This window comes from Eurosta solidaginis, chromosome 2 (genome assembly GCF_040869045.1).
Source record: "Eurosta solidaginis isolate ZX-2024a chromosome 2, ASM4086904v1, whole genome shotgun sequence".
Lineage (NCBI taxonomy): Eukaryota > Metazoa > Arthropoda > Insecta > Diptera > Tephritidae > Eurosta > Eurosta solidaginis.
In genome coordinates, this window is record NC_090320.1 from 30039267 (window position 1) to 30062288 (window position 23022).

The following is a 23022-nucleotide window of genomic DNA, read 5'->3' on the forward strand; positions in this document are numbered from 1 at the left end:
GATATCTCCATAAAGGTGGACCAGGGGTGACTTTAGAATTTGTTTGTACGATAAGGGTATCAAATGAAAGGTGTTAATGAGTATTTTAAAAAGGGGGGGCCTTAGTTCTATTGGTGGACGCCTTTTCCAGATATCTCCATAAAGGTGGACCAGGGGGACTCTAGAATTTGTTTCTACGATATGGGTATCAAAAGAAAGGTGTTAATGAGTATTTTAAAAGGGAGTGGGCCTTAGTTGTATTGGTGGACGTCTTTTCGAGATATCGCCATAAAGGTGGACCAGGGGTGACTCTAGAATGCATTTGTACAATATGGGTATCAAAAGAAAGGTGTTAATGAGTATTTTAAAAGGGAGTGGGCCATAGTTGTATTGGTGGACGCCTTTTCGAGATATCGCCATAAAGGTGGACCAGGGGTGACTCTAGAATGCATTTGTACAATATGGGTATCAAAAGAAAGGTGTTAATGAGTATTTTAAAAGGGAGTGGGCCTTAGTTCTATAGGTTGGTTCCTTTTCGAGATATCGCCATAAAGGTGGACCAGGGGTGACTCTAGAATTTTGATTCTACGATATGGGTATCAAATGAAAGGTGTTAATGTGTATTTTAAAAGGGAATGGGCCTTAGTTCTATTGGTGGACGCCTTCTCGAGATATCGCCATAAAGGTGGACCAGGGGTGACTCTAGAATTTGTTTCTACGATATGGGTATCAAATGAAAGGTGTTAATGAGTATTTTAAAAGGGAGTGGGCCTTAGTTGTATTGGTGGACGCCTATTCGAGATATCGCCATAAAGGTGGACCAGGGGTGACTCTAGAATTTGTTTCTACGATATGGGTATCAAACGAAAGGTGATAATGAGTATTTTAAAACGGAGTGGGCTTTAGTTCTATAGGTGGACGCCTTTACGAGATATCGCCATAAAGGTGGACCAGGGGTGACACTATAATGTGTTTGTACGATATGGGTATCAAATTAAAGGTATTAATTAGGGTTTCAAAAGGGAGTGGCCCTTAGTTGTATATGTGAAGGCGTTTTCGAGATATCGACCAAAATGTGGACCAGGGTGACCCAGAACATCATCTGTCGCGTACCGCTAATTTATTTATATATGTAATACCACGGACAGTATTCCTGCCAAGATTTCAAGGCTTTTGATTTCGCCCTGCAGAACTTTTTCATTTTCTTCTACTTAATATAGTAGGTGCACACCCATTTTACAAAGTTTTTTTCTAAAGTTAAATGTTGCGTCAATAAACAAATCCAATTACCATGTTCCATCCCTTTTTTCGTATTTGGTGTAGAATTATGGCATTTTTTTCATTTTTCGTAATTTTCGATATCGAAAAAGTGGGCGTGGTCAGAGTCGGATTTCGGCCATTTTTTATACCAATACAAAGTGAGTTCAGATAAGTACCTGGACTGAGTTTAGTAAAGATATATCGATTTTTGCTCAATTTATCGTATTAGGGGCCGAGCGGAAGGGCAGACGGCCAACTGTGTATAAAAACTGGGCGTAGCTTCAACCGATTTCGCCCTTTTTCACAGAAAATAGTTATCGTCCTAGAATCTAAGCCCCTACCAAATTTCACAAGGATTGGTACATTTTTGTTCGACTTATGGCATTAAAAGTATTCTAGACAAATTAAATGAAAAAGGGCGGAGCCACGCCCATTTTGAAATTTTCTTTTATTTTTGTATTTTTTTGCACTATATCATTACTGTAGTTGAATGTTGACATAATTTACTTATATACTGTAAAGATATTGAATTTTTTCATAAAATTTGACTTTTAAAAAAATTTTTTTTTTTAAGTGGGCGTGTTCTTCATTCGATTGTGCAAATTCTTATTAGGCACACATATAGTAATGGAAGTAACGTTCCTGTCAAATTTTATCATGATATCTTCAACGACTGCCAAATTACAGCTTGCAAAACTTTTAAATTACCTTCTTTCAAAAGTGGGCGGTGCAACGCCCATTGTCCAAAATTTTACTAATTTTCTATTCTGCGTCATAAGTTCAACTCGCCTACCAAGTTTCATCGCTTTATCTGTCTTTGGTAATGAATTATCGCACTTTTTGTGTTTTTCGAAATTTTAGATATCGAAAAAGTGGGCGTTGTTATAGTCCTATATCGTTTATTTTAAGTAGCGATCTGGGATGAGTGCCCAGGAACCTACATACCAAATTTCATCAAGATACCTCAAAATTTACTCAAGTTATCGTGTTAACGGACGGACGGACATGGCTCAATCAAATTTTTTTTCGATACTGATGATTTTGATATATGGAAGTCTATATCTATCTCGAATCCTTTATACCTGTACAACCAACCGTTATCCAATCAAAGTTAATATACTCTGTGAGCCCTGTTCAACTGAGAATAACAAGGAAGGGTGTCTAAGTTTGGGTGTAACCAAATATTATACACTCAGTGTGAATCCGAATTGTACTTTCAGATAAATTACTTTTTCGAACTTTGTTACGAAACTTGATAAGTGAAATATCATTGATACAAAACTATTTTTAGCTAAGATTTAGGTTTTTATTCTAGTCTACGACCCTTTTAAACACCTTTTATATAAAAGGGGCGTGTTTTTTAACTGATCCCATCCATTTTTCCTAGAAATATTTTCTGCGATAAGGAAATTTTAAATTTTTCTTCGAGTTATGGCTTCCGAAACAAAGAAAATTGTTTGGTCATAAAAGGGGCGGTGCCAAAAAAATTAATTTTTTTTCCTTTTTCTGGTAACACCATTGATATAAAGCTCTTCCTTGCAATGATATAGCTAATTTTATTCGTCCGCAACCCTTTTTAAAATCTTTTATATAAAAATGGGCGTGGTCCTCACACCGATCTCGCTGATTTTTCCTCGAAGCATTCTCTATAGTAAAAGCAATCTCTCTGTCGAATTTTGTTATGATACAAGTGTCCTAATAACGGTCCACACATCAAATTTTAACATTCTAGAGAAATTATTTGCTAAATAATCAGGTTTTATGCGTTTTCCAAAATGTTTTATATGTAAAAAGTGGGCGTGGTTACCATCCGACTTGTGTCATTTTTAATAGCAATGGGATATGAGTGCCAAGAAATCCAGAAAACAAATTGCGATATTTTATTCTCAATATTTACGCAAGTTATCGTGTGCACCGACAGGTAGACGGACGGATGGACGGACATGGCTATATCAACTCCTATTTTCATCCTCAGCATTTTGATATATGGAAGTCTGTTTTTATCTCGATTCGTTTATGCCCGTTATGTTACCAAAGTTAATAGACTCTATGGGCAAAGCGCGCGGAGTATAACAACTTGACCTTGAGTAGGCTTAACCTAAGTTTGTATGTAATTTTGTTATTTCAAATTCCTGAAATCTTATTTTTATTTACACAACCCAATTGGGTATAAATAGCGCCAACAAAATGAGTCTCGGTGTACTTGATACTTTAAAAGTGGTAGAAAAGGTTTTAAACTAAGTAAAATGAATCTACAAAATAAGTTCGCACTGCTGTTGGTCCTGCTTAGTTGCATTTTAAGCTATACGGATGCACAATTTGTCACTCCACCTGGCTCTATAAGTATACGTCAAAGCCCACATTCAGTGGCAATATTTATTAACAACGAATATAAATGTGTTGGTTCCATAATCAATATTATATTGGTGCTTACTACTGCGAGTTGCGTAAAAGATGTACCTTGTGATGGATTCTCCGTTCTTGCTGGCGTAACCGATATATACAGAGAAGAAGGGCAACGAGTCGGTGTGGTGCATGTACATAGTGATCCTGATATAAATATAGCTGTGCTTAAAGTGGAAAGACGATTTGAACTGAATGATGCAGTAAGAATAATAGGTATTGCCTATATCCCTTTATCAACGGACACTTTTTTGGATGTTAGAAGATGGCTTTTTGACAATGAAAATGGTATAAATCGTTCTTCTTTTCTAACAAAGAAGATAGTGGAATTAACAGAATGGTGGAATGGACATGGGAATCTTAGAACACGAGTGTTAATATATGCTACATGTGATGAGGTAGATTTGAGTTTGAAAGATTCTGGAGCAGGAGGCGTCATATATGTTACATGTGGTCCGGATGATTTGGGTGCTGAAGATTGTGGAGCAGGACGCTTTCATAAGCCAGAACTTGTTGTGGTGACTCAAAAAAACTGTTATAAATATGAAAATGCTTATAGGTGTGAATTTATAAATTTAACGAATCGATTTGTTCGATTTTTTATACATGAGTATGTGAGAAGGCAGGGTGTTATAGATTAACTATTGATTGGAATATCAGTTGATATCAGTTGAAATTATGATATTTTTTTGCTTTTATTATGTACAAATAAATTGTTATAATAGTGAGTAAATAAATATTTTTTATTTTATGCAATGAAAGTGTGAGGCATGTAAATGAATTAAGTTGTGAGACCAAACTATGATAACAACTTTAAAGTTCCCTCGTGTACGAATAGATCAAGGTATGAAAACAAAATTGCGGAATGACTACTTTAAGGTCCTGGCAAACTCTGTAAAACAGCTGATCCAACGAATTATATGCAAGTTAATCTAATCGGTAATTGAAGCTATTGAATAACGCCTCATAATCATAACGATACCATAGCCAACCAATTAGTTTTTGGTTTTGCACCATATCCATAATCTATAAATTTTAGCAATGGCGAATTTATTCACATTTTGAGGATTGTATTTTTCGATTTGAAATTTTTCTTATTGTAACGAATTTACTGCAAATCCTCTTATTTGCTACCTTCTGCTAAGTTCGAATCACTAAACTGTTGAATAAATAACTCCAATATTTAATAATGCAAAATGGCCTTTATTAAAGTACTTCACAATAACACTGATACTTTACAACTAATAGCCTGCTTAAATGAAACTGATTGTCGCGCCTCTACTGCTGCTGCTTTTATACTGTGTGATTTCCTCGTTGCATCTTCTAGGCGCTTCCAGAATTTACTTAGTTACTGGTATATTATTATAACTACAGATGCACGTGTGTAGCTCTCATATGCGCGTGTAGTTGTGAGCGACACTTCCGCAATTATAATTGCATACTTTTGGGAGCATCTCACATAAGATATCTGCATGTGTTTGTGCGTTGCTTCTCCGCTGCGTATACGTACATATGTGTAGACATAATGATTGAATTATTGATGTGCACACAAGTCACTGCTTAGCATCGGCTTAGAGATGACAGTACCCTTAGTGTTGCTAATATTCGTAACAGTATTTTCTATTTTATAAAGTTGTGACATTTTTCAGGTTAAGCCACCAATAAGCGATGCAAATATTTATACATTAATCTATGATTAAGTGAAAATATGGTTACGAATTGGGCGTTATGAATATGGCAAGTTTTCCAGGGCCTTTAAAGAGGCGATATTTTACCAAAATAGGATTTTACTTCGGCAGTAGGTGTTGCTGGATGTCGCACTGATCGAGCTTTTTAGGAAACGCGCGGACAGTGGTGCCACTATTTAAAAAAAAATCTTGGCGCGTTTTACCTCAAAGTGAATTTAAGCCTAAACTTCGCTTCCCATTTGCGTTGTGCTTTTTTTAGTTTCTCCTACAAGTTGTAGAGGCGGAACCTACATGTATAATGCTAACAGAAATACACTCGCGGTGTTTGCAAAACCACTGCTTAGGGCCAATCTCGCATAGGAGAATTTGTTTTCCAATTGAAACAATTTTTTTCTAAGTTGTTGATGTTGCTTTGTGAGGGACTTTAACCCAAGACCTTCAATGTGTTTGGCGGAGCACGCTACTACCATCCCAGCATACACAGTATTTAACGTTAGTTCTCTATTGAATCTCTAATCGAAAATTAGGTTAGAGAACTAGGTTAGAGTTCGAGTAGAGAACTATTTGGGAAACATTTGAAATGTGATGCTATCAGAGTTATCAATTATTTGTAGGACATGGTAACTCTTCCTTAGTGTTATACAAAAGTATGAAAAATAGTCAAAACTTTTGCCATAATATTGGTAGTAACAAAACCAGTTTTTCATTTGTAATAATTAAAATGTGTAAGTAGAAATTTATAAAAAAAAAAGTTAAAGAGTAAAAGGTAGCAAAATATTAGAATACTCTTTGACTGGCATTAGGAGGAAAACGTGGCCTCATCTACATATATTTCAAATCAAGGCAGAGCTAAATACTGAAGGAATAAGTGGCAGCGAAAATTTCGTTTGTGTTAGGTCATGATGCAATAAACCAGACAGGTGAAGTTAATATTACAATAAAAAGAAAATAAAAAAATTTTGAGCATTTCCTTTATATAAATGTACAGCAGTGTTTGGCAAGCGCTCCGGGTGTATTTCTGCCATGAAAAGCTCTCAGTGAAAACCCATCTGCCTTGCAGATGCCGTTCGGAGTCGGCATAAAACATGTAGGTCCCGTCCGACCAATTTGTAGGGAAAATCAAGAGGAGCACGACGCAAATTGGAAGAGAAGCTCGGCCTTAGATCTCTTCGGAGGTTATCGCGCCTTAAATTATTATACTCAGTTGAGCAGAGCTCACAGAGTATATTAAGTTTGATTGGATAACGGTTGGTTGTACATATATAAAGGAATCGAGATAGATATAGATTTCCATATATCAAAATAATCAGGATCGAAAAAAAATTTGATTGAGCCATGCCCTTCCGTCCGTCCGTCCTTTAACACGATAACTTCAGTAAATTTTGAGGTATCTTGATGAAATTTGGTATGTAGGTTCCTGGGCGCCCATCTCAGATCGCTATTTAAAATGAACGATATCGGACTATAACCACGCCCACTTTTTCGATATCGAAAATTTCGAAAAACCGAAAAACTGCGATAATTCATTACAAAAGACAGATAAAGCGACGAAACTTGGTAGATGAGTTGAACTTATGACGCAGAATAGAAAATTAGTAAAAATTTTGAACAATGGGCGTGGCACCGCCCACTTTTAAAAGAAGGTAATTTAAAATTTTGCAAGCTGTAATTTGGCAGTCGTTGAAGATATCATGATGAAATTTGGCAGGAACGTTACTCCTATTACTATATGTACGCTTAATAAAAATTAGCAAAATCGGAGAAGGACCACGCCCACTTTAAAAAAAAAATTTTTTTAAAGTAAAATTTTAACAAAAAATTTAATATCTTTACAGTATATAAGTAAATTATGTCAACATTCAACTCCAGTAATGATATGGTGCAACAAAATACAAAAATAAAGGAAAATTTCAAAATGGGCTTGGCTCCGCCCTTTTCCATTTAATTTGTCTAGGATACTTTTAACGCCATAAGTCAAACAAAAATTAACCAATCCTTTTGAAATTTGGTAGGGGCATAGATTTTATGACGTTAACTGTTTTCTGTGAAATGTGGGCGAAATCGGTTGAAGCCACGCCCAGTTTTTATACACAGTCGTCCGTCTGTCCTTCCGCATGGCCGTTAACACGATAACTTGAGCAAAAATCGACATATCTTTAATGAACTTAGTTCACGTGCTTACTCGAACTCACTTTATCTTGGTATGAAAAATGAACGAAATCCGACTATGACCACGCCCACTTTTTCGATATCGAAAATTACGAAAAATGAAAAAAATGCAATAATTCTATACCAAATACGAAAAAAGGAATGAAACATGGTAAGGTAATTGGATTGTTTTATTGACGCGAAATATAACTTTAGAAAAACTTTATAAATGGTTGTGACACCTACCATATTAAGTAGAAGAAAATGAAAAAGTTCTGCAGGGCGAAATAAAAAACCCTTATAATCTTGGCAGGTAATATATATATAAATAAATTAGCGGTATCCAACAGATGATGTTCTGTGTCACCCTGGCCCACATTTTGGTCGATATCTGGAAAACGCCTTCACATATACAACTACCACCACTCCCTTTTAAAACTCTCATTAATACCTTTAATTTGATACCCATATCGTACAAACGAATTCTAGAGTCACCCCTGGTCCACCTTTATGGCGATATCTCGAAAAGGCGTCCACCTATAGAACTAAGCTCCACGCCCTTTTAAAATACTCATTAACTCCTTTCGTTTGATACCCATATTGCACAAACGAATTCTAGAGTCACCCCTGGCCCACCTTTATGGCGATATCTCGAAACGGCGTCCACCTATGGAACTAAGGATTACTCCCTTTTAAAATACTCATTAACACCTTTCTTTTGATATCCATATTGAACAAACAAATTCTAGGGTCACCCCTGCTCCACCCTTATGGCGATATCTCGAAACGGCGTCCACCTATGGAACTAAGGATTACTCCCTTTTAAAATACTCATTAACACCTTTCTTTTGATATCCATATTGTACAAACAAATTCTAGGGTCACCCCTGCTCCACCTTTATGGCGATATCTCGAAACGGCGTCCACCTATGGAACTAAGGATTACTCCCTTTTAAAATACTCATCAACACCTTTCTTTTGATACCCATATTGTACAAACAAATTCTAAAGCCACCCCTGGTCCACCTTTATAGCGATATCTCAAAAAGGCGAACACCTATAGAACGAAGGTCCACTCCCTTTTAAAAATACCCATTAACACCTTTCATTTGATACGTATATCGTACAAACAAAGTCTAGAGTCACCCCTGGTCCACCTGTATTGCGATACCTCGAAAAGGCGACCACATATACAACAACCACCACTCCTTTTTGAAACCCTCATTAATACCTTTAATTTGATACCCATATCGTACAAACACATTCTAGAGTCACCCCTGGTCCATCTTTATGGCGATATTTCGAAACGGCATCCACCTATAGAACTAAGGCCCACTCCCTTTTAAAATACCCATTAACACCATTCGTTTGATGCCCATATTGTACAAACAAACCCCTGGTCCACCTTTGTGGCGATATCTCGAAACGGCGTCCACATATGGAACTAAGGATTACTCCCTTTTAAAATACGCATTAACACCTTTCATTTGATATCCATATCGTACAAACGCATTCTAGAGTCAACCCGATCCACCTTTATGGCTATATCCCTAAATAGCGTCCACATATAGAACTATGGCCCAATCCCTCATAAAATACTCTTTAATGCCTTTCATTTGATACACATGTCATACAAACACATTCCAGGGTTTCCCTCGGTTCATTTTCCTACATGGTTATTTTCCCTTATGTTGTCACCATAGCTCTCAACTGAGTATGTAATGTTCGGTTACACCCGAACTTAACCTTCCTTACTTGTTTTTTTCTTTTAAATGTACAAAAATCAGCAAAAATAGTGTCCTTATATAATTAGACATTCTTGCTGAACTTTGATTTTAAAATGTTGACATAGAAATTGTAAAAATATGTATGAGAAATAAAAATATAAATGTGGAGCACACATTGCTTGGATTGGCAAGTTGGTAGAAAAGGAGTAAACTTATCAATATATGATCAATTAATTGCGCTCCAAATTCTTATCTAATTTTTGGTGTTTCATTCAATTTATTCAATAACACCTATTAACAATTACAAAGATTAATTTAACAAATTTAAAATTTAATTTTAAATTACTCGACACGTCTGGTCGCTAAGAAAGTTTAAGAAGAATAATAACATAGCAAGATACAATGAAATGTCAAAAATGTATTGTTGTGGTTGTTCGTTTACTAATCCGTGCTAGTCGTTGATAGGTGGCTGGCAGGGCCGCCACAGTACTCCTTTAATGACTGAGTCACTGTTGGTTCGGGACATGCACTTTTTCTTAACATAGTAAGAGGGTGTCTTTTGTCCGTTGTGAGTGCTACAATCGGACACATCCGCCTTCATTCGTTGCAGCAGCGCTCCTCTTACCAATTAATACGCTCTACAAACTCTATTTTTGTGCTTTCGATAGTCCTCTGTATCTGCCCAAGAGGTCATAAAATTTAATCGTTTGATAGCGCCCTAACGTTTTTTGTATCCGCAGCTCTAGAGCAGAAAATGTGAACTTCTAATATTATTAGGGTGTACTGAAATATATAGATATAGTGTGCTGCCCTAACTAAAGAAAGGGTTCGAATCAAGTGACACAAGAATGGAAGATGAAAAAATGGAAAAGATGAACAGAATCAGTTCAACAAAAGAATTGGATGCTAGACTGGAATACGACTCAGTGGCTAATAAAGAGATAAGGCAGCGCTCTCCATCCAGCGGCGTGACATTAGAAGCGATTGAAATCCAGTGGCCCGAAGGTTTTAGTGGTCAAAAAAATCGATCTCGAGGCAGTCGGGCTAGTTCCAGAAGGTGAAAGTTCCGGAATGTACCGGATTCATATTAGAAACATCCGCCACTCTTCACTAAACTATATATAACTAGTTAGCTCTATAATCACTATTACGCCTGTTTAACTATTATCGTTCTCTTAGCGGTACACTTCCAGTCTAAAGGTTTAGTCACGCCAAATCATGCTGTTGTGCGTATTTGGTATCTGTCGCACTGTGCTAACGCTCGCTCAATCTAGGTCTACCTATTTTCTATTAACGACAAGAGTACATCCTTTAGCTTTGAGTGAGTGTGGCCCATTAGAGCTTTCCCTTAGCGTATATGACCACAGTACGCTTGGGTGTTAACACATTTTGATCACAGCCTATCCGCCGCAGAAACTATTCCCCACAATATGGCATTGTCAAACTTTGGCTAGCTGATCTTTAAGAATTTTAGTTGTAGGACATTACTGGTGTGGGAGATGAAAGACGTTATATCCCAAGTTCTGTAATCGAGTGTATGTAATTATCTTAGCAATACTCCGTTTCAGCTTTCGCTGTCCTCTTTTCCTCTCAGCTGACGTTCCAGCAAACAGCTGCCTGATACAGAACAGAATCCCAAGCGGATTATAAGTCATCTTTATCAGAAGAACGGCCAGAAGCGATGATATATAAAAGAGAAATTTGATCCGATACTACCAATGCTTTTGTCATGTACCTACTGTGCTTTTGTCAACTCACGTACACAAAATTTTGTTATTGCAGCTCATTCATCATATATCGCCAAAAAAGAACGAGCTCTTCGTAACGAGATCCTCTGGTGGGTTTGTAGTATTCGTATTGTTCTAAAATTTTACCTAATTCCCATATTAATATTGGGAAACATCGACGCTTGTTTCACTTCAACATACTTACGTGTCTGATTGATTGTATCGGATAAATAGCTCAAATTAGGAGCGCACCAGTTCAAAACCAGTAGCATAAACTACAACAACAACGTAAATACGCTTCATAATACATTTTACCTGGGGCAATGGTGCGACGTGTAGGTGTGGCACAAATTACGTGCGCTTGTTGTACGAATATGATTGCTCTCGCAGACAAGCTGGTGCTCAAAATCGTTTTCGCGCTCAAGTAGGCTTGGCATAAAGAATAATTCTTTTGCAAATACGGGAATTTTTGTATGCGTAGCAGATGATAAATGGATTTTTTCATTTTGTACCAAACGAGGCAAAAAATATACCAAATCATCCAAAAATGTACCAAAAGTCTTCGGATGTGAATTTGAACGGAACTAGAGCTATATTCTGCTTCTTTATCCAAAAACTGGTTTTTTTTTTTTCTAACACAAATTAAAGGTAGTCTATCAGGAAAATATGATTTATGAAGAAATAATTTTCTAGTAAAAATAATAAAAGAAGTTTATCGATTGAAGCGTACATTCTTTATTGAGTATCAGTAAGGAACATAAAATTAATATTTTAAGAAATAACAGCTGCATTCAATGCAAAAACATTTCATAAAAACATTTAGGTACAAAAGGTTTTGATTCAGGTATAAAAGTTGACAGTTTGCCGCCTACATCTATACTAATAACTCCTATTTCAATCACTACATTAAAAGTTCTTCTTCTTTGAGTTCTTTAAATACCTCAGTTGACAAAAAGTTTTTTTTCGTATCTATATCATGACAACTACTGTTAGTTGATTTCATCAAGTATTTTGTTTTCATTAAATTCGAAACTGTGTTTATTTGAAGTCTATTTCTAACTTAAAAAAAAAAAATAAATGTAAGGCGCGATAACCTCCGAAGAGATCTAAGGCCGAGCTTCTAACTTAGTTTTAATTAAAATTTGTATAGAAAATATCCTTTCTACGTTTGTGGATGAATTTCGAATTGAAAATATGCCTTGAACTATTCTATAAATATTGGAAAACATTTGCGCATTTAATTTATTTTTAACTGATCTTAATTCTTCCCAAAAGCCTCATATATTTAAATTCTTGAATTTTTTAAGGCTCTCATGCTCTGCTAAGCTCTAAATTTAGAATTAATTTTCTCTATTTTATCAAATGCTGATTTCAGAAACAAGTCCATAACTAAAGCACAATACTATTTGTTTCACCGCTTAAAATACTTTCTGGTGAAAGCTATGCAGCCCACAACAAAGTTTTATCATTAAAATTTACTTTCCTTAAAAATATTTCAAAGAAAAAAATTACTTTCTGTAAAATTGTTTAGCACAGCTCTTCAGTATGTGTCGTCGGCTTTTTACAAAAGGTTGTTTGATAGAATAATATCCACATTAACACCGCAGTAAACTTCATCTGGAGTTAAGTGATTTCCGTCTGAATCAATATTTAACATCCAAATAGGACTGGAGACTAAATAAGATTTTTTATAAAATTTTTAATTTGGTAATAAGTAAATGTAAGCGAATATCTTCAGACTGCATTTCTATATTCACATTATTTATTTCATTTAAAATATAAGAAAGAAATGTAAAATATACTTTATAAATAGCACTTTGAAAAATTTCAGATATAAGATTAATATTTTGATTACTGCTTTTGTTTTCAAATATGTAAAGATTAAAATAATACGAGTACTTGAGGGCATCCCATTGTTCAAGAATTCTATCTATGAATGGCTTGTCTAGGGGCTGTGGGGGCGTACTTTAGTAAAACATGCATTTCTGTACCGAAATGTTCTTGAAAACTCTGAAAGCCTGCCCTCCTAAGCGGGCTGTTACAAAAATGATAGCTTACGTCTTCTAAATGTATCAATTTTGTTGGGAAATACATCACAAGCGGCCATTGAAGCTAAATTTAAAATGTGACAAACACATCCATTAACATGCAGATTTGGAACAACTTGCTTCAGCCTTGCTTGCTCTCCGCTTTTTGCTCCCATCATAACCGAACAGGTGTCGGCAGTGAAACCAATCATTTTGGGGTATTGAATGGTCTTTCAAAGTTTTAATAATGGCATTAAAAATACCCTCCGTGCTACTATCGGCCAAAGGTATCAAATCTAAAAATCCATCAATGCACTTTTTATAAAAAATTCGAATCAGAACTGCCTTTTTTTTGATATACATATATCAGTCGTTTCATCTATTATTAGAGAGTAATAATTCTTCTGACAAAATACAATTATGAATTTATAATTTTCTGGCCCTGTTATATTATTTTCTGTGCTTTGATTCTATTGATAAAAAATTTGTTCACAATTTAGTATGAGTTATGCTATTTTTCATAAGCATATTTAAATGATCCATAATTGCAAATAATGGCAAATTGTGCTCGGCAACAAAACAACTTAACGATATATTTTCTTCGAAAAATTTTAAATTTTTTTGTATATTCAGAGCTGCTTTGCAAATGACTTGAAGTGTAGTGCTGAATTTTACAAAAATGTACGAAATATGTCAATGTAGTACCAACGTACTTTCGGGGAGCGAAATGTACCAAAAAAAGTACAAATGTACCATGATTATCATAACTGATGCATAGGCGTATGGCATGGGTGAGCATAGGTTTGCAGTTTTAGTTGCTTTAATATGAGATCGCGTACATATCGTGGCACTTATGCGAGTTTTGTTTTCATGTTGCAGGAATCGGGAATTTCTATCGTAGCGTAACAACAAATTAGCAAATTGGCGGGAATTGTACAAGTGAAACATGTTTTTTATAAGCATTTCATGCTTCGTCTGGTACATACGGTTTAGCAGCTTGATTTCAGTGTATAAGATTATGAATCAAAAGTGGTGCAGTGAAACAAAAGTGCCTCTCGTTTTGTTACATTCTAAGCTTAAACTGATGAAGAGTTACGAAATGCTACATACAATGGAAAAGAGATTTACGACAGAAAATATTATTATCATCAATTACTGCGAAAGTTGCAGAGTATTTGCAAAACCACTGTTGAGTAGGTTGTTGCCGATGCCGGGCTGGTTAATGTTCTGGTGAAGGCAAAAGCTGGCATATCACAGTGAATGCGTAAACTTCGTTCTAACAATCCCACTGATTACACAGGCCGACAAGAAATTTGACCATAAACCAGACCATACTTTCCTAAAGGTTTTCGATGCGCTGAATTAAAATCTGGACCCAGAATTGCTCTATCACTTCAGATTTTGAGATATCCTAACCTAAATGTGCAAAAAACACCGTTTTTGCCTATTTTTGAGGTTATATATAAACGCAGGTTTTTTTTTTTTAAAGCACACATAGCATCTTAAAGAAGAAGTCTTTCTCTTACGAATGGCGTTGAGTTTGCTCAAATATCTTTTTTTTCGCTAAGATAGAGCAATTTAAAGTTTATAAATTTGCTAATTTTCCTGTGGCTGAAAAACCACTGAATTAACGTAGGTATGATGCAGTAGTAGTAATTTATAAACTTTAAATTGCTCTATCTTAGCGAAAAAAAATATTTGAGCAAACTCAACGCCATTCGTAAGAGAAAGACTTCTTCTTTAAGATGCTATGTGTGCTTTAAAAAAAAAAAAATCTGTCGTTTATATATAACCTCAAAAATAGGCAAAAACGATGTTTTTTGCACATTTAGGTTAGGATATCTCAAAATCCTGAAGTGATAGAGCAATTCCGCGTCCAGATTTGAATTCAGCGCATCGAAAACCTTTAGGAAAGTATGGTCTGGTTTATGGTCAAAAAAATCGGTCTCATTTTGGCGGCCTGTGTTATTAGCACTTTACTTATTGCAGGAATTCATTGAAATTGAAGCTCTCGCTGACCTTTTTTTAATGCAGTAGATAAGGCGTATGATTTTCCGAAAGGGTGGTAAATTGAGGTATATTGGAACGATGTTCCGTCATCTCTGACCTAATTTGATTTGGAAACAAACCGGTGTCGACGTTGAGCCATCTTCAGTGTAATTTTTCGTTATGATCTGTTGTTTTCTGTCTTATGTTTATAGTTTGTTTGTTCATTCGCAACGAAAAAGGGAACCTTACAAAAACAAATCTACATAACACATAAATTAATATAGAGACAGAATGTCTCAATTGTGTTGTAAGTGTAAAAATGATATAGACTAAAATAAGCAAGAAAATAAAAACAAACTGCTGTTTCACCGTGTGATTCTCGGTTCGAATCTCGGTGAAACCTCTGATAACATTACGAAATTGCCTGATGATGATTATGTGGCGGTTTTAGAAATGGCACCGTCGCAATATGCCAGTAAATATATTTTTTTTTTGTTGTCTTAAAAGAAACAAAATAATATTCAACTATTATAAGCCGGTGTTAAGCTCATGAATTCTTAAATATTAGGCATAAATTGAACACACCGTTAAACAAACAAACATGGATGATTTTCACTGATCAACTTGTATGGTTAGTTGATGCAGGTAGAAGTCAGTAATTTCAGTTGTTTGTCGTTTTGTGCGTGTTTATTGATTTGGTTCATTGTCACTGTTTTTTGTTTGTTTGATGCGTGTTTGTCTTGTTATACCTGCGTGATAATTTTTTTTCGGTTTTAACAAGTTTTAAAGGTTCAAATATTGGGTTTGCCTGTTCTCTTATTATTGTATATTTCCATATCTTCGAGTACGTTGAGTTTCCGAATTTTCTCTTGTATTTGCAGCAACTTGACTGTTTTATTGATGTTTGGATTCCATATTTTCTTGTTGTAATATTTATTGTATTCTCAGTACCTCGTTCTTACTTGTCGTCCTGTTTTTCCTACACAAAAAAGATCAAACGACTAAAAATAGTGACATCTACCTTACTCAGCTAACAACACAAGTTGATCTGTGAAAACCATCCCGTTTCTGAATGAACACATAACACACACATATACATTCTCAAACATACAATTTTACAATATCTGCACATGCACCTACGAACTATAAATATATAAGGCGAACCGCAGCAACAGCTCAGGCGAAACATTACACTGAAGATGGCAGAATGCCGATATATGCTTTTCGCCATATACATCTTTAGCTAAAATATTGCAACAAATTAGCCATATTTGCACAAATGTGCACAAATGTTTTATATAGCCACATTTGCTGCATTACATAAAATTGCGTTTCCATGACAGCAAATGTGCTACAAAAAAAAAATTTAATTAACTTGAATCGTTTTTCGAGTGTGAAAACAAAATTAAAATAATTGGGGAGGGGTGTGTAAATTAGCGCCCACTGCATTGTTACGCATTTCGTCGTGTTTTGCTTATCCAGGCGAAAGGCAAGATACGTACTAAACCTTTAAAAAAATCAAATCCCTGGTCCGATACCAGGATAAAAGCTTTTCTTCGGGTTTCCATGAAGCTATCCACATATCGGCTACATGATTTCGAAGTTTATGGGCTGATTAAAATTTATTAGAAGATGAGTAGATAAACGGACACAAACTTAGAGAGTATGCGTTCTAAATCGGGTTCGTTGCATTTGACCTGGCAACACGATTAGAAAAAACTTTCATGCAAATTTGAATACATTTATATCTGTTCATGTTTTACACTTATTTCCTACTATTTTTTCATCGAAATTGTGGTGAAATCCTCCCGCTGAAGGCTTGTTTGGACGTTTGGTTCGCAGCGAACAAACACACAAACTTTTTTTTCTTGGGAAAAATGTGACTACTGTTTAAATTTGGTAATTAAAACTAGTCAAATATATTTTTTTACAGAAGAAAAGCCAATAAGTATTTAAAAATTTAACTGCCTGTTTAAGCTATTATAGATTTCTTCACATTATGTATATTGCAAATAACCACCCCAAATAGCTTAGCTTTAAGATGTAAAAACTCGTTTTCAAATCGCAGTTTTCTATGAGGAGTTATTACATAAAAGACGTAGTTACCCACTTTAGTTTACAAGGTGCCTGTCATTAACTATTTAAATAGCTCATCTTTCATTTCTACGCAATCAAATTTACTAACGGGTTGACCTTACAAATATTGTGGCCCTTCACATTTACCATAAAAACTTTTGCACCCAACTACTTTAGTGCGGTACAATAATGCGATTTTAATTGTCGTGGATAAGTGAAATATGCTAGAAATTTTAAAAATTAATAGTGCTATGGCTGCGCACAACAAATTAACGTAATTAAATGTGTGCTTAAATAGCAGTAAAATATCATTAATGCCATAACTGGCGATGTGGGATGCTGTGTCTGGCTGGTAGTGATTTTATTGTATGCCCTCACTAAGCGGCTCTTAAGCTTTTATTTGCATGACTAATTGTGTGTATGATTTGTTTACGGGACCACCGTATAAGAGGCCGTCGGCTTTCAGAAAAGCTTGGACCGAAATGTTTTTGCCATGACAGCTTATATAAGTATTTGCTGAGGACTAAGGTCACCCCGACTAAAAACCTCCTCTAATTGCAGCTTAAGTTTTGAGTAATAATAAATTAAATGCTCATTCTGGTCCTAGAAATATTTCTTTATACATTATTTAGCGTGACATGAAAGAAAAACTTTATTTTCATTAAAGGTATAAGATGTACTTATACTGCAACCAAAAATGTGCTCAATGCGTCCCTGGAAATATCGTATTTGACTTGCGATTATTTCTGAGTTCGTTCAATGAGAACACAACAAATGAAATATCAACCAAGTAGCAAATTTTTATTTAAACAAAAAAAAAAAAAAAAGAAAAGAAATACTCACTTATATGGCGCTTAACCGTTTAAACGGTTATGACTGTCTAACAAGTTGCGCCAGTCGCTCATCCTCGCTGCCAACCGGCGCCAATTGGTCACACCATGGGAGTTTAAAACGTTTTCCACTTGGTCCTTCCAGCGAAGTTGGGGCCGCCCTCTACCTCTGCTTCATCTTTCCTTCGCATAACTTGGCCTAGCCAGCGCAGCCGCTGCGTTTTAATTCGCTGGTCTATGTTGATGTCTGCGTAAAGCTCGTGCAGCTCATCATTAAATCTTCTTCGGTAAACGCCATCGCCAACGCGTAGAGGTCTCTAAATCTTTCGAAGAACTGTTCTCTCGAACACTCCCAAAGCCGCTTCATCTGATGTTGTCGTCGTCCATGCTTCTGCACCATATAGCACGACGGGTACGAAAACTGACTTGTAGAGCATGATTTTCGTTTACCGAGAGAGGACTTTACTTTTCAATTGCCTACCTAGTTCAAAGTAGCATTTATTGGCAAGAGTAATTCTTAGCAGGATTTAAGAGCTGATGTTGTTATTAGCGTTGATGCTGGTTCCCAAATAAACGGAGTTTTTTACTATTTCGAAATTATGGTTGCCAACAGTAACGTGGTTGCCAAGGCGCATATCTCTTTGCTCGATGACAGCAGATACTTTGTTTTGTCCTCATTTACCATCAAACCGATCTCTACCGCTTCTTTTTCCAGTTTGGAGTACGCAGAACTAACGGCGCGGGTTGTCAGGCCGATGATATCATTGCCATCAGCATATGCCAGCAATACTACCTACTATAAAAAAGATATGTTTAGGATCATTACCACAATCACGAGACACTGGCCGCTTGGTCTGCATTCTGAGAGACAGCATTTCTGATTTCAAATATATATAAATGTGTATAAAAATGCACTATGTGGGGTATGTGCACACGGGAGATAAGGGGAAAGCAGTTCACTGCGAAAGAAATAAAACAATGCGATAACTTTCGGTTTGTATATATATAAATATAAACTTTATTAATATTAATGTTTATTATTTAAGTCTTTGTTTCAGCGATTTGGGATTTAACACTTTTATTTATTTAGTAGGTATGTATCTTTGACGCGATTTTAGGTTCATTTAATTTTAGAGGCGTGAATATAGTTAGGCTGATGGCGAACAACTAACTTAAAAGCGGTCCAATGCATTCAGTTGAATGTGAAGGTCGTCTTTGATAACGACCATATCTCCTTCGTGAATATTTTGTTGGGGATGTTTCCATTTATATCTTTTATGCAAGGTTTGTAGGTACTCGCTCTTCCAACGTGAGCTGAACTGGTGATGCAGAACCTTTAATCTTTGCCATTTCGTAGTAGGGGATACGTTTTCGGCATTCGGTTCGGGTAAGGAGGTTAAGGGGGCTCCTCGAAGAAAATGTCCAGGAGTTAGGGCTAATAAGTCGCTTGGATCCTGTGACATGGGAGACAGAGGGCGAGAATTAAGCAATACTTCGATTCGAATGAGGAGAGTGGTGAATTCCTCAAATGTAAACCTTTGATTTCCAGCTACTTTTGTGAAATGGGTTTTGAAACTTTTTACTGCGGCTTCCCATAGGCCGCCCATGTGTGGGGCGTACGGCGGTATGAATTGCCAAGAGAGGCCCTGTACCGCATACCTTTGTGCAATATCAACAGCTGCTTCTTTGAGGAATAGGGCTATCTCCCTCTGGATCGCTCGTTGTGCGCCAACAAACGTCTTTCCGTTGTCAGACATTATTTTGTTGGGTAATCCGCGTCGCCCTACGAAGGGGGTGAATGCGGCTCTGAAGGCTTCAGTTGTCAAATTTGTGCATGATTCGAGGTGGACTGCTTTAGTGGAGAAGCAGACGAATACGCAAACGTACGCTTTCGTGTGAGAAGCTCGTCGTAAGAGGGACGTTTTCACCATAAATGGGCCAGCGAAATCAACTCCTGTTAAGTGAAATGGCCCTGAGTAAGTGGCACGTTCGGGGGTAGAGGGGCTATTATTTGTGAAGCATTTGCTGTTTGTATATCGTGCACGTCTTGCATTGGAATATGCATTTCTTTACTTTCTGCTTGATGCGGGGAATATAGTATTCCGCTTGTATCATGCGAATCCTTGTGGAGAAAGTCTAATAGCAGTGAGCAGAACTTGGAGTTATCTGGGATAATTATCGGGTATCGTTTATTCTCGCTGATATCGGCATTAACTAAACGACCCTTAACTCGCAGGATGCCAGCGTTATCTAGCACGGGATTTAGGGTCAACAATGAACTTTTCTTGCTGATGTGGTTTGAGGCTTCTAATTGCGCGAATTCTGCTGGGAAATGATGGCGTTGCGTTAACATGATGAGTTTAATTTTTGCGAAATATAGTTCTTCTTGCGTGAGAACTAGGGAACTGGAAATTGGTTGTTTCTGGGTTTGGCGGATAAACCGGTACATGAAGGCCACAACTCTTAACGCGCGCGGATATGATGAAAATCGTTCCAGTATATCGGCGTGATCGACAGCATGCCAGGCTTCGACGAGTTTCTTCTCCGGAAGGGTTGAGGTAGAAGGGACATATTTTGGCCAGAACAAGCTTGGTTTAGAGAGCCATTGGGGTCCATTCCACCATAACGAGGAGTCAGCTAAGTCTTGCGGCTTGCATCCTCGGGTTCCTTATTCGGCGGGGTTGTCAGCACTGGGTACGTGGCGCCAAGATGCGTTACTAACGTTCTGTAGAATCATGGTGATCCTATTTGCCACGTAGGTTTTCCATGTATGTGGGGGTTTTTCTAGCCAAGCCAACACGATGGCGGAGTCTGACGAGAGCGTTAGTGGCAGATTTAATTGGGATTGAGTGTTTGCTACTAATTTTGATAACAGTATTGCACCACTGAGCTCTAATCGTGGTAAGCTAATCGTCTGTAGAGGAGCGACTTTGGTTTTAGCCACGAAAAGCTGAGATGAGAAGGAGTTTTCATCATGTTGTACTCTGATATAGACGCATGCTGCATATGCTTTTTCTGAGGCATCTGAGAAACCGTGTATTTGGATGCATTTATTTGGGGCGAATTGCACCCATCGTGGAATACGTATATTGCTTATGGCTGGGAGACTTTCCCGGAAAGTGTTCCACTTATGAACAGATGCGGGTTTTACCTGCTCATCCCAGTCGGTACCTTCTAACCATAGCTGTTGGAGGAGAATTTTGGCTTGGATCATTATTTGCGAAAGGCATCCTGCGGGATCGAACAGCTTAGCTACGGCCGAGAGTATTTGCCGTTTTGTGTGTGACGTAGAGTCCGGTATTGGGTCGTAAGAGTACGAAACGGAGTCAGTTAGAGCATTCCATCTTATGCCCAGAGTTTTAGTGGAGCTGGTGTCATGGAATTTTAGAAATGCCGCATCTAAGACATCAGAGGCTGGAATCGAATTGAGAATTTCTGCTCTGTTTGCAGTGATTTTTTTGAGTGGAAAGCCAGCCGATTTTAGAGCTTCGATAGTTTGATTCATGGAAGCGAGAGTGGACTGTATATTATGCCCGCCTGAGAGGACGTCATCTACGTAAGTTTCTCGAAGAATGATGTCTTTAGCGAGCGGGTGAGTTTCTTCGCAATCCTGAGCGAGTTGGTGGAGTGTACGGATCGCGAGATATGGAGCGCAGTTTACACCGAAAGTGACGGTTTTCAACTTAAAGTCTTGGAGTGGCTGGTGAGGAGCTTTCCGAAAGAGAATTCTCTGAAAGTCTTGATCCTCTTCCTTAACGAGAATTTGGCGATACATTTTTTCGATATCGCCATTGAACACGAACTTGTAGAGGCGCCAATTGAGAATTATTGACGTCAAGTCGTTTTGGAGAATCGGGCCTGGGTATAAAACATCATTCAGAGAGTTTCCTGAGTGCGATGTCTTTGATGCATTAAATACCACGCGAACCTTTGTGGTTTTGCTGTCGGGTTTGAGAACAGCGTGATGAGGGAGGTAAAATGAGAAATATTTACCATTTCTGATTACTTCTGTGTTTGATGGAGCGGGCTGCATGTGGTCCATTTGGAGGTAATCTGTGAGTACTTCTGAGTACTTTTCACATAATTCGGGCTTTTTTTCCAGACTCCTTTCTACACTGATGTATTGTTGCTGCGCTGCTGGGCGGGAGTGCCCTAGTGCCAATGAGTGGGGGAAATTGGCTTTAAAGGGAAGTTTTACGACGTAACGTCCATCTTCTCTTCTTGTGGTTGTAGATGTGTAGAGGGCCTCACAAAATTGGTCCTCCGGTGATCTGGATAGAGTTGTTTGGATCTCTTCCTGTTCCCAGAACCGTTTGAGTAGAGTGCTAATGTCCGGTTCTGTTGATTCACTGGCTTGTGTAGAGTAGGTGGAGACTAGTTCTTTTACTAGTCCGCTGAGAACCCATCCAAATATTGTGTTTTGAGCTATAAGGGTTTCTTGCGGATTTCGTTGCAGACCATCGAGCAGTATTTGGGGAATTATATCGCTTCCTATAACCATGTCTATTTTTGAGGGATTGAGACAGTTAGGATCTGCGAGCTGGAGAGAGTGGAATGCCTCTAAGCTGACTTTTGAGATTTTCTTATTAGGAAGAAAATGAGTGAGTTGTGGGAGCAAAATTGCGTTGGTGCTAATCTCTTTGCTTAAGTCTGAGGAGCAAAGAGTTACCTCGCAGATTTTGTTTGCTTTTTGCACCACTGTGCCTCCCATTCCTGAGATTTCATATCTTGCATTTTTTGTTGGGAGGCCTAACATTTTTTGGATTCGGGTTGCCAAAAATGTTTTCTGAGAGCCTTGGTCAATAAGTGCGCGAATTTTATGGTACTCCCCGGCATGGTGAATGGGGACTAGTGCCGTTGGGAGTAGTGTTGTTTCACAGCTACTGGAGAAATGTGACGAGACCGTGTGGGTGGTTGAGTCCTGGTGTTTCTGCGCCACTGCTTCAATCGCTGCTTGCCTTGATGTCGATGCTTGTTCATCATTTATTTGATATGGGATTGTGGTTTGGGCTAGTGTATTTTGGGGTCTGAGGCCTGTTGCCCGAGATGCGTTCTGATGTTGTTGACAATGGAGGAGAGAGTGATGTCGTTTTTGGCAATAAACGCATGAAAACTTGCTCTGACAATCACGCTTGAGATGTGAGTATGACAAACAATTCTCGCAATAA

General features: G+C 37.4%; 2 protein-coding genes across 13 annotated transcripts in view; one reads left to right on the forward strand and one right to left on the reverse strand.

Moving 5' to 3' along the window:
- The window catches only part of LOC137239477 (ADAMTS-like protein 3), a 1132820-nt gene that overhangs the window by 1065920 nt on the left and 43878 nt on the right, over positions 1 to 23022 (forward strand). Inside the window, exon 1 of one of the 12 annotated variants that reach the window (XR_010949394.1) lies at positions 18066 to 18847. The exons of the other annotated variants lie outside the window; for them this stretch is intronic. The gene's annotated coding sequence lies outside the window, so the exon portion shown is untranslated. Of the gene's footprint in view, positions 1 to 18065; positions 18848 to 23022 lie in introns of those variants that run through there. 12 annotated transcript variants of the gene reach the window in all.
- Positions 1 to 23022, reverse strand: part of LOC137239479 (uncharacterized) — a 105926-nt gene that overhangs the window by 74137 nt on the left and 8767 nt on the right. The window lies entirely within an intron of this gene.